Genomic DNA, 11,556 nt, shown 5'->3' on the forward strand with positions numbered 1-11,556 from the left:
ATGGAAGCCCTTGTTTTTTAATTTTTGGTCCACATATAGGAAAAGGATTTGCAAAGCAAGGAATAGAAACCTAAAAGAGGTAACCTTACTGAATTGAAATAATTTACCTGGATTCTGATGATTAAAGAAGAAAGGAATGGAATTTCTCTTGGCTCACCGATACAGCTGCTGATTTCTAGGAGTTCATGGTTGATGGCAGATCTTTGTTGGCCATTGTTTTGGTAAGCATGCAAATCGGGAAGGCAAATGAAAGCTAATAAGTGTACCAAAGTTTTGAAATCCTGATTGAAATGGCGAAGTTCATTAATTGGCAGTTTTCACCCATTTACATGCTGCATGGTTTTGGAGATTGGATTTGTTGTGTGATGGCAATCATTCCATTCTCGCATAATTTCAGCAAATGATGAGTGTTCATTGGTTTGTCGAAAACCAATTGGGCATTTATTTGAGATAAATGTTCATAAAATAAGACAATCAAGAATTTGTATGTTAAAACAATCGTGAGTAAAATTGGAAAGAGATAATTTGTAAGTATCAATTAGAAATTAAAGGAATTTGGATTGGAGCCCCACTAAACATTGTCCTAAATGCATTATTGACTCTCTTATATAGGGTAGATGGCTCTAATGCTCATAAAGTACAGTTGATCCTCCGCTAAAGCCCGAGGCTCTTGATGTAATAGGAGTAGGTGGAAGGTTTAAATCCTAGTTCCCAATCTATAGAAGCTTGGACCATAAAGGCTTCTCCAATGGCTAGCCTAATAAGGTACGTAAATTAGAAGGAAAAGATAGGCTTCTATGCTCATTTAGCTAACTCTGCCCAACCTAGCTTGCCATGCATCACATGTTTGGTTAGAAGCCAAAGACCTATAGATCAAACTAAAGCAATTAATTAAGGAAGTATCAAATGCATCTCCGTTTGCATTAACTTTTTCGATGTAGGGCTAAAGTTCATTGAACTAGTCTAGCAGTAAATGCTTTATCAGTTGAAACTTTTCTAGCTCCAAATTATGTAAAAAGTTAAATAATTAAATACTATTTAAGAATTCCCTGCTTAGATTTGTTGATGGTTTTTAAATCCTATATTTTAATTTGGAGACATAACTATGTGTTAGAGGTTATAGGCAGGTTAGTAAATTTGAATCACTTCTTGCTTTATTGCTATGCTATAAATTGAGTTCTTTCAATTATTTTGTTTAACATATGCTTTTAATCTAAAAACATGGTTCACTTTTGATCTCCTTTTTTTCTAACTTTCCTTTCAATGGTTGGGCCTAACCTTAAGCTTTCTACAAGATCTGTAACCCCCGATATTTTTGACAACACAGTTTCTGTTTCCATTTTGAGTTGTGCATCTCTCTCAAGACCCCACTCATGACTTAGAGCTTGCTCTTATATGGTATGGGGGGTGTTCGCATTCAAAATTGAGAGGATGAGAGTGGATCAGAGACTTGTTAAAGAAAATAGAAAGAACTTTCTCTACGTTGGATGAGTAAACACCTTGTTAATACGTAGATTGAAATCGTGGACTTTTTTTTTCTTCACGAGTTGAGCAGTAAATAGTAAATTATAGACCTTGAATAGTATGTAGACTACAAACAACAAATATTAGATATTATAGAATGTTATTTGATAATCTAGTTATTGATATATTCAGTGTGGAAATAGAAATGAGAAATCAGGTCCTTCTATATGCCTCAGAAACTTGAGTCATTGTGGAATGGTGCTACCATTATCAATCCAAATTCAATAATTGTGCTAATAATTAGATATCTTATTAACTAATCAATTGCCAAATATCTTTAGTGAGAATATATAAAAAGGATAATATCCCCTCTCCTAAAGAAATTCAAATGGCATATACCCACATAAACCTCTTCCCTTGTATTATTCTCTCTAGATTTTTGTTCTAATGGTTTTGCCCCAGGACATCCTCATATAATATGTTTCATCAACCATAAATTTTCATTCTTTTGTCTATTAATTCTAATAGCAAAGTTATAATAACAATATCTACTGCTTCGAGGAGCAAAGTTAGAGCAAAATATATCCGAATCCACATTCAATTGCATCCACTCCTTCGATCATTGTGTTTTGTCTCCTCTTATTAGTAGATATAAATAGAAACATAACAAACATCAGTTTGCTAAAATCTTCATCATCATACATTTGAATCCGTGTTTGATTGCATTGAATTAATGTTATGTTTTGTCACCTCAAGTGTTAGATATATAACAAACATCACTCTACTAATATTTTTATCATGCTCAACTTGTCTTTTGGGACATCACACAAAAAGGTCAAACTCAATGCATAAGGTTGAGAATCCTTCTAGAGGATGTGAAGTCTGATTAAAAGGTTCAAAACTTACAGTTTTTTTATCACATGAGCCACTAACAAACCAAACAAGGTCTATAGCTATCAACTTGAGCATGATAGGATCATTTGCACTGTCTTTTAGCACTTAGCAGTCATTATAGGTTCCCACTGTAATTAATGGAAACTAGGAGGGCGGTAAAGGAGCTACACAGGAGCTCCTCGGCGTCGTCGAGAACGGCGCGCGCGCGGCGGGAAAACTCGTGTCTATACGCCGGCGAGACGTAACACTCCCGAATCCCGAAAGCACGTGCGCCTTGCGCGGTGTCATATGACGACGTGGCGCAAAGTTGTCGCGCAACGTCAGCATAAGTAGCCGTTAAGCAGAGCGCAGGTCCCAATTGGGAGTCAGAATCTAGTGTCTGGACCCACACGTCGCCTTTTACAACGGTCCAACGGATGGACCGATCCCAAAATGCTTCGTCCGTCTGATCAAAATCATAAGGTAAAATTACCTTTTTTTTTTTTTTTTTTCTTTGTTGACACACCTTCACTCTTCTTGCTACGTCCGTGAGTTTTTATTTTTGGGCATGGTGATGGGGCCCAGAGTTCACGGGCAGAGTGGGCGGCTTGGAAGGAATAAGCTACGTTCGTTCCACTGGCCAACCGCCCAGCTGTGTGTAGTACCAGTGGTGCCACGCAATCTCTCTTGTGTTTCACCACTGTGGTTTCATATCTATTTAATTATTGTGTCTTGATGGCGGGTGGTTGCCAAGAAAAGTATAAAACCAAATGGTGCCACGCAATCTGTATCTGTTTTGCGCCGGTTGATGGCATTATTAGAAATGGGAATTTTACGAGAAAGATTCACCAGAAAAAGTGACCGCATCTTAAGAAGGGAAATACAATTGCAAGTTATACATAATTCAATTGATAGATCAAATCCATCAAATTATATTAGTGTATATTTGAAGACTGTTGTAGGTAAAATCTGTTTGTTTTGTCCATCAAAATAAAATGATAGATCAATTTTTTTTAATTTTTTTAGACAACAAGAATTTATTGACTTTTTCTTTTCTGAAGATTTAAACTTAAAAGTGAAGAAAAAAATGATAAAAAAATATAACTAGCGAACTGCAGATGAGTAAGAAAAATAAGCCTTTGCATAATAAATGTGAAGAAGTCCATCCTTATCATAGTAATAATAAGCCAAGCTAGTATTTATATAAGAAAAAAATATTTAATAGAAATATGAAAATATGATTGATTTAGTTATCCTTCGTGATAGAGTGAAAAAAAAAAATTCTGAATGAAAAAAAAGATCCAGTTACTTTGAAGTATTTGAACAAGGAGTCATATATGGGATGAAAATTTTATGTATAGTTTCTTGGAGTAGTGATAGGAAGGATGACTTATCTATCAATTTTTATTTTTTTTTATAAAAATATTTTATACTCTATTTTATAGAGTATATAGATAAGTATAAAGAAATCGAGACAAAACGATAAAATTTAGTCTGTATAAAAAAATTTATATAAATCTGAAAAATTTGAGGACGCACAAAATTTTACAAAATAATACTATATTTTGATCTCAGTGTATTCATTTTTTTCACATTAAAAAATACAATGGATTCATCTTAGAAAACCAATTTGAAATGTAGTATTGATATTCAAAAGGCATAAATTTGCTAAATCAAAAGTGCAAAAGACTATAACAATAGGTAAGTGATAATTTTCTTCCGATTTTAAAAAAAATAAAGATGAAAATATAATAAAAATTTTGCAAAAATAATCTCTTTTATTTTTATTTATTCAAGACAGTTTGTTTGTTACAAAATCGAACAATTTGAAAGTATTTGTATCTTTGATTCCGGATTACACTTAACCATTCAATAACAAAAATATATGCATTCATATGGCTAGAACTTTATTATTTGGAGCCAGTTATAGAAGCTTCTAAAAATTACAAATTTAGGTCATTTATGCCAAGAAGATAGGGTTTGAACTTGCAAGACAACAACTGAATTGGTTATTGATTTATCGAAATTAATTTTGATGGGTCAATCTTTGTGACAAGGAAATATAACAGAAATATTAAGACTATCTCAAGCTCTCGTCATGTTTAACGACCATTCCAATGGCCACGCTTAGATCTATCTGGAAGTCATATATACAGTATATGTTTTAAAAGATAATTCACTCATTGTTGGAAATTGCCAAAATATTTCTTTAATATCCATCATCTTCTCTTCGATATTTAGAGCATAATTCTTTTCTTATAATTTTGGAGTTGTTTATCCCTATAGTGGAGGAAACTAAGCTGCTGACGAGAGATGCATTTGATTATATTTTTTTATTTTTTTTAATTTTTTAAAAATATTTTTTTATTTTTTTTTATTTTTTATTATTGAATAAAAATAAAAAAAATAAAAAAAATGTTTGATAACTACGTTGCTATAAAGCAAAAAAAAATATTTAGAGACGGCAGGTAAAAAGCACGATGAGGGAGAAGGATTCAGGAAGGGAGGGAGAAGGGAGTGGCGAGGTGAAGAGCTCGACGAAGAAGAAAAATTTGGGTTCTTTACTTTTTGATTTTATATTTTATTAGACGTGCGAAAGTAAAAAAATAAAAAAATAAATTTTAAAAAATAATTTTTTTTATTTATATATAAAATAATTATTTTAATTATTTTAATTTTAATTTTTTATTTTTATGATATTATCAAATATTATTTTTTGATTTTTATTTTTTTTAATATTTTTTTAATGACTAATCAAACGCATCTTAGGCTGCTTCTTAGACACCCAAAGCTCTGCTGAGCGTCCAAGGGACTTGGACGTATACACCAATGTATGCAGCTGGGTGTTTTGGCCGTCTTTAAACTCGGGTAATATGGGATGAACGTTTCCGTAGGATCACATATCCTTGCAAAGGATTCTATAATGGGACCTGGCCAAGAAAAAAGAAAAAAAAAAAAAAAAAAAAATTTGCTGTCGAGGATAATTTTAGTTTGTCGTCGCCCTTGGAACCGCTTTCTAAAAGTCTGAGACAAGATGTCAGAGCCCATCTCAAAACGCCGGGCCACGGTTCCCTTCCGAAAGTGACCCCGTGAGCCCTATTCCCCACACCCCCGTAGTCGTACCACCCCATGCAAGCTATACACCCTTCCTTCCACGCCCCTCCTCAATCCAAACAAAGCTACGCCCCCACCAAGGCTGGCTTTTGACCCCTGCCCCCAAAGCCTCCCCACTTGCCAACCCAGATCCCCACCCATCCATAGATATATTTTTCTAATGGATGGAACATAGATGCATGCATGGTCACAGAATAAGTAATTAAATCAAGGGCAGCAAATGTTTCTGGAGTCTTTATCTATGTGCTAATGTACAGCTGTTCACATGTGGAAAGGAGATACAAAGGTGATGGAGAGTGGAGGCAGCATTGGCCAGCACGCAAAGGTGATCTACTTTTAATTTGGACTGTACCCCCATGTAGGTATGTGCATGGTGGTGGTTAGGACGATAAAAAGGAGGAGGGGTCACATATGGTTGGAAGTTTTAATTATATGTAAATTTGATCCCTTGTAGACTACTAGGTCACAAGAAGTGGGAGCATTTTAGAGTTGGGACTTGGGGCCGAGGATATGCGTGAAGTAATAGTTGGTAAAGCAAGCAAAGGAGGAAGGGATAAGGATAATAGAATTAATAGGTGTTGAATCTTGTGCTCCGTTTTTTGAACTGTGGCACTTGTGAGCCTTGTACTCTGGGAGGTGCATGAGGTTCTGAGGTAGGAGAACTTTATGGCACTTATTGCATAATTTTCGCAAAAGGAGCTCATAACCCTATTTAGATTGCCTATAAGAAGTTCTTGTGTGCCGGTTTCTATTTTTTTGTTTGTGATCCTTGGCCGGCAGCATCCACCTGCCTCTCAAAATAACCTAGCTGGCATTCCATGTAGTTCATCTTTTAAGAAGAAAGTTTGAAAATAAAATTTGTAAAAACTAATAAGTTAGTGGATACAATAAAATGAATTAATTTCACGAGGAAGAGTGAATCTAAGATAGGTCCACAAAAACATCAAGAAAATTTTATAAAATTTTTTGCCTTACAGAATTTTTACTGCTACCCTTGATTTAGTAAAATGGGATTGACTGAAATTTGTTGAGACTATTGTAACCACTGGTCTTTCACAAACCAATTGAAAGCTAGTGGGAATTATAAGCACTACTTCACATCATAAAGTGGTCCATAGTGTCCTTTGTCATATTAGCATAGACCAGTGTTACCTTAGAATAATGATGTTTAATGAACCTTAACAGTGTCTAGTAGTAAATTTATTCATACTTCATTGCTTAAGGAACAAGTTAGCTAATTTACTAGAAACAAGTTGATGATAGAATTAGCTTTTGGATTTTTGTGAAAAAAATGAAAGTTTCTTTCACATAAATTCAAATTTCAGGTTTTACTGGATGTCAAATTTTATAAAACATATCTATGAATAGGACTTGAGCACTAGTGAATGCTTCAGTTAGTTTCTCTCAAAAAGATGCTTCGTTTAACAAATTTTTGTGCTGTAATTCATCGGAAAGTTATTATTTTAAGAGAATTGGTTTCTACAAATAATGTTCCAAATGGCATTTTTTTCCATCTCTTTTGTCTATGAGGAGTTATACTTTTCAAATTATCCTCTCTTGTCTGCTTTCAAATTAAAAAGAAAAAAAACAAAATTTACAAAATGAGGAAGTTTCTGAACAAACTTTTGGTAAGTGGTCACTACACTTAAAAGGTTGTGAAGAAGAGAGAAAAAAAAAAAAAAAAATCCAATTCAGTCATTTAAAGTGCCTAAATTTTCGAAGCATAACATAAGACCACGATCCAAAATGCTTGATTATTTTTCAAAATAAATTGTCATGTGATAGTGATTGTTTGTGACTCGTCAATGGAAGCATGCAACAGAGTTCTCCAAAAATTAATCCATGATAGATTTAGACACCCAAACAACCACTAGAAGAATTCATAGTCCTCACCCATTTATGCCAGGAGCGGGCAGTAGTGAGGAGGTTCTGTCATTGGAATTAATCAAAATGGCATCAATAGCTATCAAGGAGATGGATATAACGCCAACCATGGCTCATCAACTCCTTCCCATCCACCGTAATGGAAGCTGACTGATGCTACTCCTTGCAGGTGATCGAGACTTATTTCTGCACCAACTCAAGGTTCCTGGGAGAACTATTATTGACCATGGCAGGATCCACTACTTGACACACCAGCATTTTTGGTTGGCTCGCACAAAGTACCCGTGTGTTGGGGAATACCGACCGACCCCACTCATGCCGACTCATCGTCGGGCCGACCGACCGACGGCTATCAACCAACCGACCGATCGTACGTCGGTCGAGCAGGCCTTTTCTGCTCTCCCAACCAACTGCACTATGGAGCCCGATGACCGACTCCTACGATGTGTCCGACTGACTGTCGGAGGGGCCCAAATTTTCACTCGACGCCCCTCAGCTAGCCGCCGACCTACGGTCGGTCAGCTCCTCCAATCGCCGTACTACTGCCAGGGACTGTCAGTCCTGACAATGGCATGCGGCACTGTCGTCTGGGGGCATCATCCCGCCTAAGGCATGGTCAACCACGGCGATTTGACACCTTTACGGTGACTCTGACAGTCTACAGTGAGTTGACAATTCTTCAATTGTCCGCGCCATTAATGACGACGCCGTACCATTCTCCACTATATATATCGAGGAAGGCAACAGTGCTAGGGGTCTTTCCGAAAAACTCTCAGGCCTGCTCCCTCTCTCTCTCTTTCCCTCTCTCGTTGAGCTCCTTGTTTTCCTCTCACTGTTGCCTAGTCTCCTCTCTGACTTGACCGTCGGAGGGTCCCTGCCGGAGCCGCCTCCAGTCAGTGCGGACTTTCTTTTGCAGGCGCTCGTTTCCGACGACCAGGCGACGAGGAGATTGGCCGCAACAGATTGGCGCGCCAGGAAGGGGGGGTGGCGGAGCAGCAACGCTCATAGTGACAAGTTAGTGCTTCGTTGACAGCACCAGGGACTATAACTCCCACGAAATTCAAGATGACAAAGACAAGAGCTCAGCGATCGAGGGTCACTGGATCGGCGAGGCGCTCTTCCCGCCGGGAAGAGGCCTCTCCTCCATCCTCCACGGCGGAACCTAGCTCTCCATACCCCGCGGTGACCACGGAGGTGCAAATCACAGCGATCGTGCGGCAGATGACTGTGCTGACGGACGCGGTCAAAAGCCTTCAGCAACAGCCGGTCCAGCTGCCGCCATCACCGGTCAGGCAGCCGGCGGCACGTCCGATGCCCTCCAGGAGCAGCCGCCGACGCCCGCGTCGATCTCCGTCACCTCCACAGGAGCGCCTGCCACAGCACTCCTACAGAGAGGAGGAGGGGCGGCCACGGCACGACGCCCCCCGGTCCCGACGGCATTCTCCCTCCCAGTTAGAACGAGCAAGGAAGGAGAAACGCCCACGAACGCCATCCGCCTCTCTCTCGGACTCTTCCGGAGACTCCACTCCTGGGGTCTCCCAGCACCGACGGACAGACGACTATGAACGCAGGTTCGAGGAAATCGACTGTCGGCTCGCACAGCTGCAGGTGGACGGACATAAGTCTTCGAACGACGTCGGCTTCCAGACTGCCCAACCTCTCTCCCGACTCATCCTCGACGAACCGATCCCCAGTCGGTTCAAGATGCCACATGTGGAGCCTTACGACGGCTCCACCGACCCAATTGATCACCTGAAGAGCTACAAAGCTCTCATGACGATTCAAGAGGCAACCGACGCTCTCCTTTGCATCGGCTTCCCCGCCACGCTCCGCAAAGCCGCCAGGGCATGGTACTCCGGCCTCCGATCAGGAAGTACCCACTCCTTCGGGCAGCTCGAGCACTCTTTCGTGGCTCACTTCAGCACCAGCCGGAAGCCGCCGCGAACGTCGGACAGCCTTTTCTCCCTCAAACAGGGAGAAAACAAGACACTCCGACACTTTGTGACGCGATTCAACGCAGCCACGCTTGAGGTCCGAGACCTCAACGAAGACATGGCTATCTTGGCCATGAAACGGGGGCTGAGGGCATCCCGGTTCACTTACTCCCTGGACAAGACCCTCCCCCGGACGTATGCCGAACTATTGGAGCGTGCGTACAAGTACATGCGCGCGGACGAAGGAGCCTCCGACCGACGCTCGATCGAATTCAAGGGCCCGAAGGAGAAGCGAAGAAAGGGTCGGGACCCCATCGAATCTAGCAGACTGTCGATCGACGGTCGGGTCTCATCCCCACGACGAAACCAGAAGTCGCCCCGACGGCAGACTCCTAAGCCGACAGACCCCAGGTATGACTCCTACACCCCTCTCTCTGCTCTGCGTGCGCAGATTTTGATGGAGATCGAGGGGGAAGAGTACCTGCGACGGCCTCCACCTCTGAAGGTAAAAGGCCTCGACCGACGGAAGTACTGCCGATTCCACCGAGGCCACGGCCACAATACCGAGCAATGCATCCAGCTTAAGGATGAGATCGAAGCTCTCATCCGTCGAGGGTATCTCGATAAATTTTGGAGGAACCCGCCGACTCAACCAGTCGCCGATCGACGACCCCAGCCGACTGAAGAAGCGACGACTAATCAGCCAACGGCCGGGGTCATCAATATGATTTTCAAACGACTTGGCCCGGGGACGTCTGCTGGAGGGGAGCCGACGAAGAGGCTGTGCCCGGACGACGTAATTACTTTTACGGAAGAAGATGTTCGGGGCATCCAAACTCTCCACGACGACGCTGTTGTTATCTCGACGATAATAGCGAACTATGATGTAAAAAGAATTTTTGTAGATAATGGAAGTTCAACGAACGTTTTGTTTTACTCGACCTTCTTCCGGATGCGACTATCAACCGACCGGCTCAAGAGGGTCCCTACGCCCTTGATAGGCTTCGTCGGAGACGCCATCGCGATAGAAGGAGAAGTTACCCTGCCCGTGACGGTCGGCACCGAACCACGACAAAGCACGATCCATTTGACTTTTGCGGTCATCCAAGTACCTTCGGCCTACAACGCCATACTTGAAAGACCCGGACTAAATGCCCTCAAGGCGATTGTCTCGACGTACCATCTCTTAGTTCGGTTTCCGACCAAAAATGGAGTCGGAGAGATGCGCGGAGACCAACAGCTCGCTCGTCGATGCTTCCAGATCTCTGCTCAAAGCGACGAGTTGAAGGGCTCCCTGACGATCGACAAACTAGACCAACGGGAGGAGGAAGAACAGGGCTCACCGGCCGAACAGCTCGTGTCAATCCCGATAGCGGAGAGCCCCGACCGAAAAGTATGGGTCGAGTCCCAACTGCCCGACCTAGAACGACGACGGTTGGCGGAGCTGCTGAAGGCCAACGCCGACATATTTGCTTGGTCGGCAGCAGATATGTCGGGCATCCCTCCGGAGACAATAACGCACCGACTCAACATCGACCCAACGGTGAGACCGATGAGACAGAAGAAAAGGTCTTTTGCTCCTGAAAGACAGAAGGCCATCGATGAAGAAGTGGACAAGCTACTCGAGGCGGGCTTCATCAGAGAAACTACGTATCCCGATTGGCTCGCCAATGTTGTCATGGTCAAGAAAGCCAATGAAAAGTGGAGGATTTGTATCGACTACACCGACTTGAATCGGGCCTGCCCGAAGGACAGCTTTCCACTTCCGAAGATCGACCAGCTGGTGGATGCGACGTCCGAATTTTGACTGCTCAGCTTCATGGATGCCTTCGTCGGGTACAACCAGATCCGGATGGCGTCCGAAGACGAGGAGCACATTGCCTTCGTGACCCCCAAGGGCCTCTACTGCTACCGAGTAATGCCCTTCGGACTGAAGAATGCCGGCGCCACCTACCAACGACTTGTCAACAGTGTCTTTAAAGACTAGATCGGGCGCAACATGGAAGTATATGTCTACGATATGCTGGTAAAAAGTGCGCAAATTTCGGATCATGTCCGGGATCTCGAAGAAACCTTCCGCACTCTACGACGACACCGGATGAAGCTGAACCCGACTAAGTGCACCTTCGGAGTAACCTCGGGGAAGTTCCTCGGGTTCCTCATCTCGCAACGGGGAATCGAGTCCAACCCCGAGAAAATCAAGGCCATCATCGACGTGCGCCACCCGAACACCAAGAAGGAAGTCCAGCAGTTGAATGGAAAAATCGTCGCTCTCAGTCGGTTCATC

This window comes from Elaeis guineensis, chromosome 13 (assembly GCF_000442705.2).
Source record: "Elaeis guineensis isolate ETL-2024a chromosome 13, EG11, whole genome shotgun sequence".
Taxonomy (NCBI): Eukaryota; Viridiplantae; Streptophyta; class Magnoliopsida; order Arecales; family Arecaceae; genus Elaeis; species Elaeis guineensis.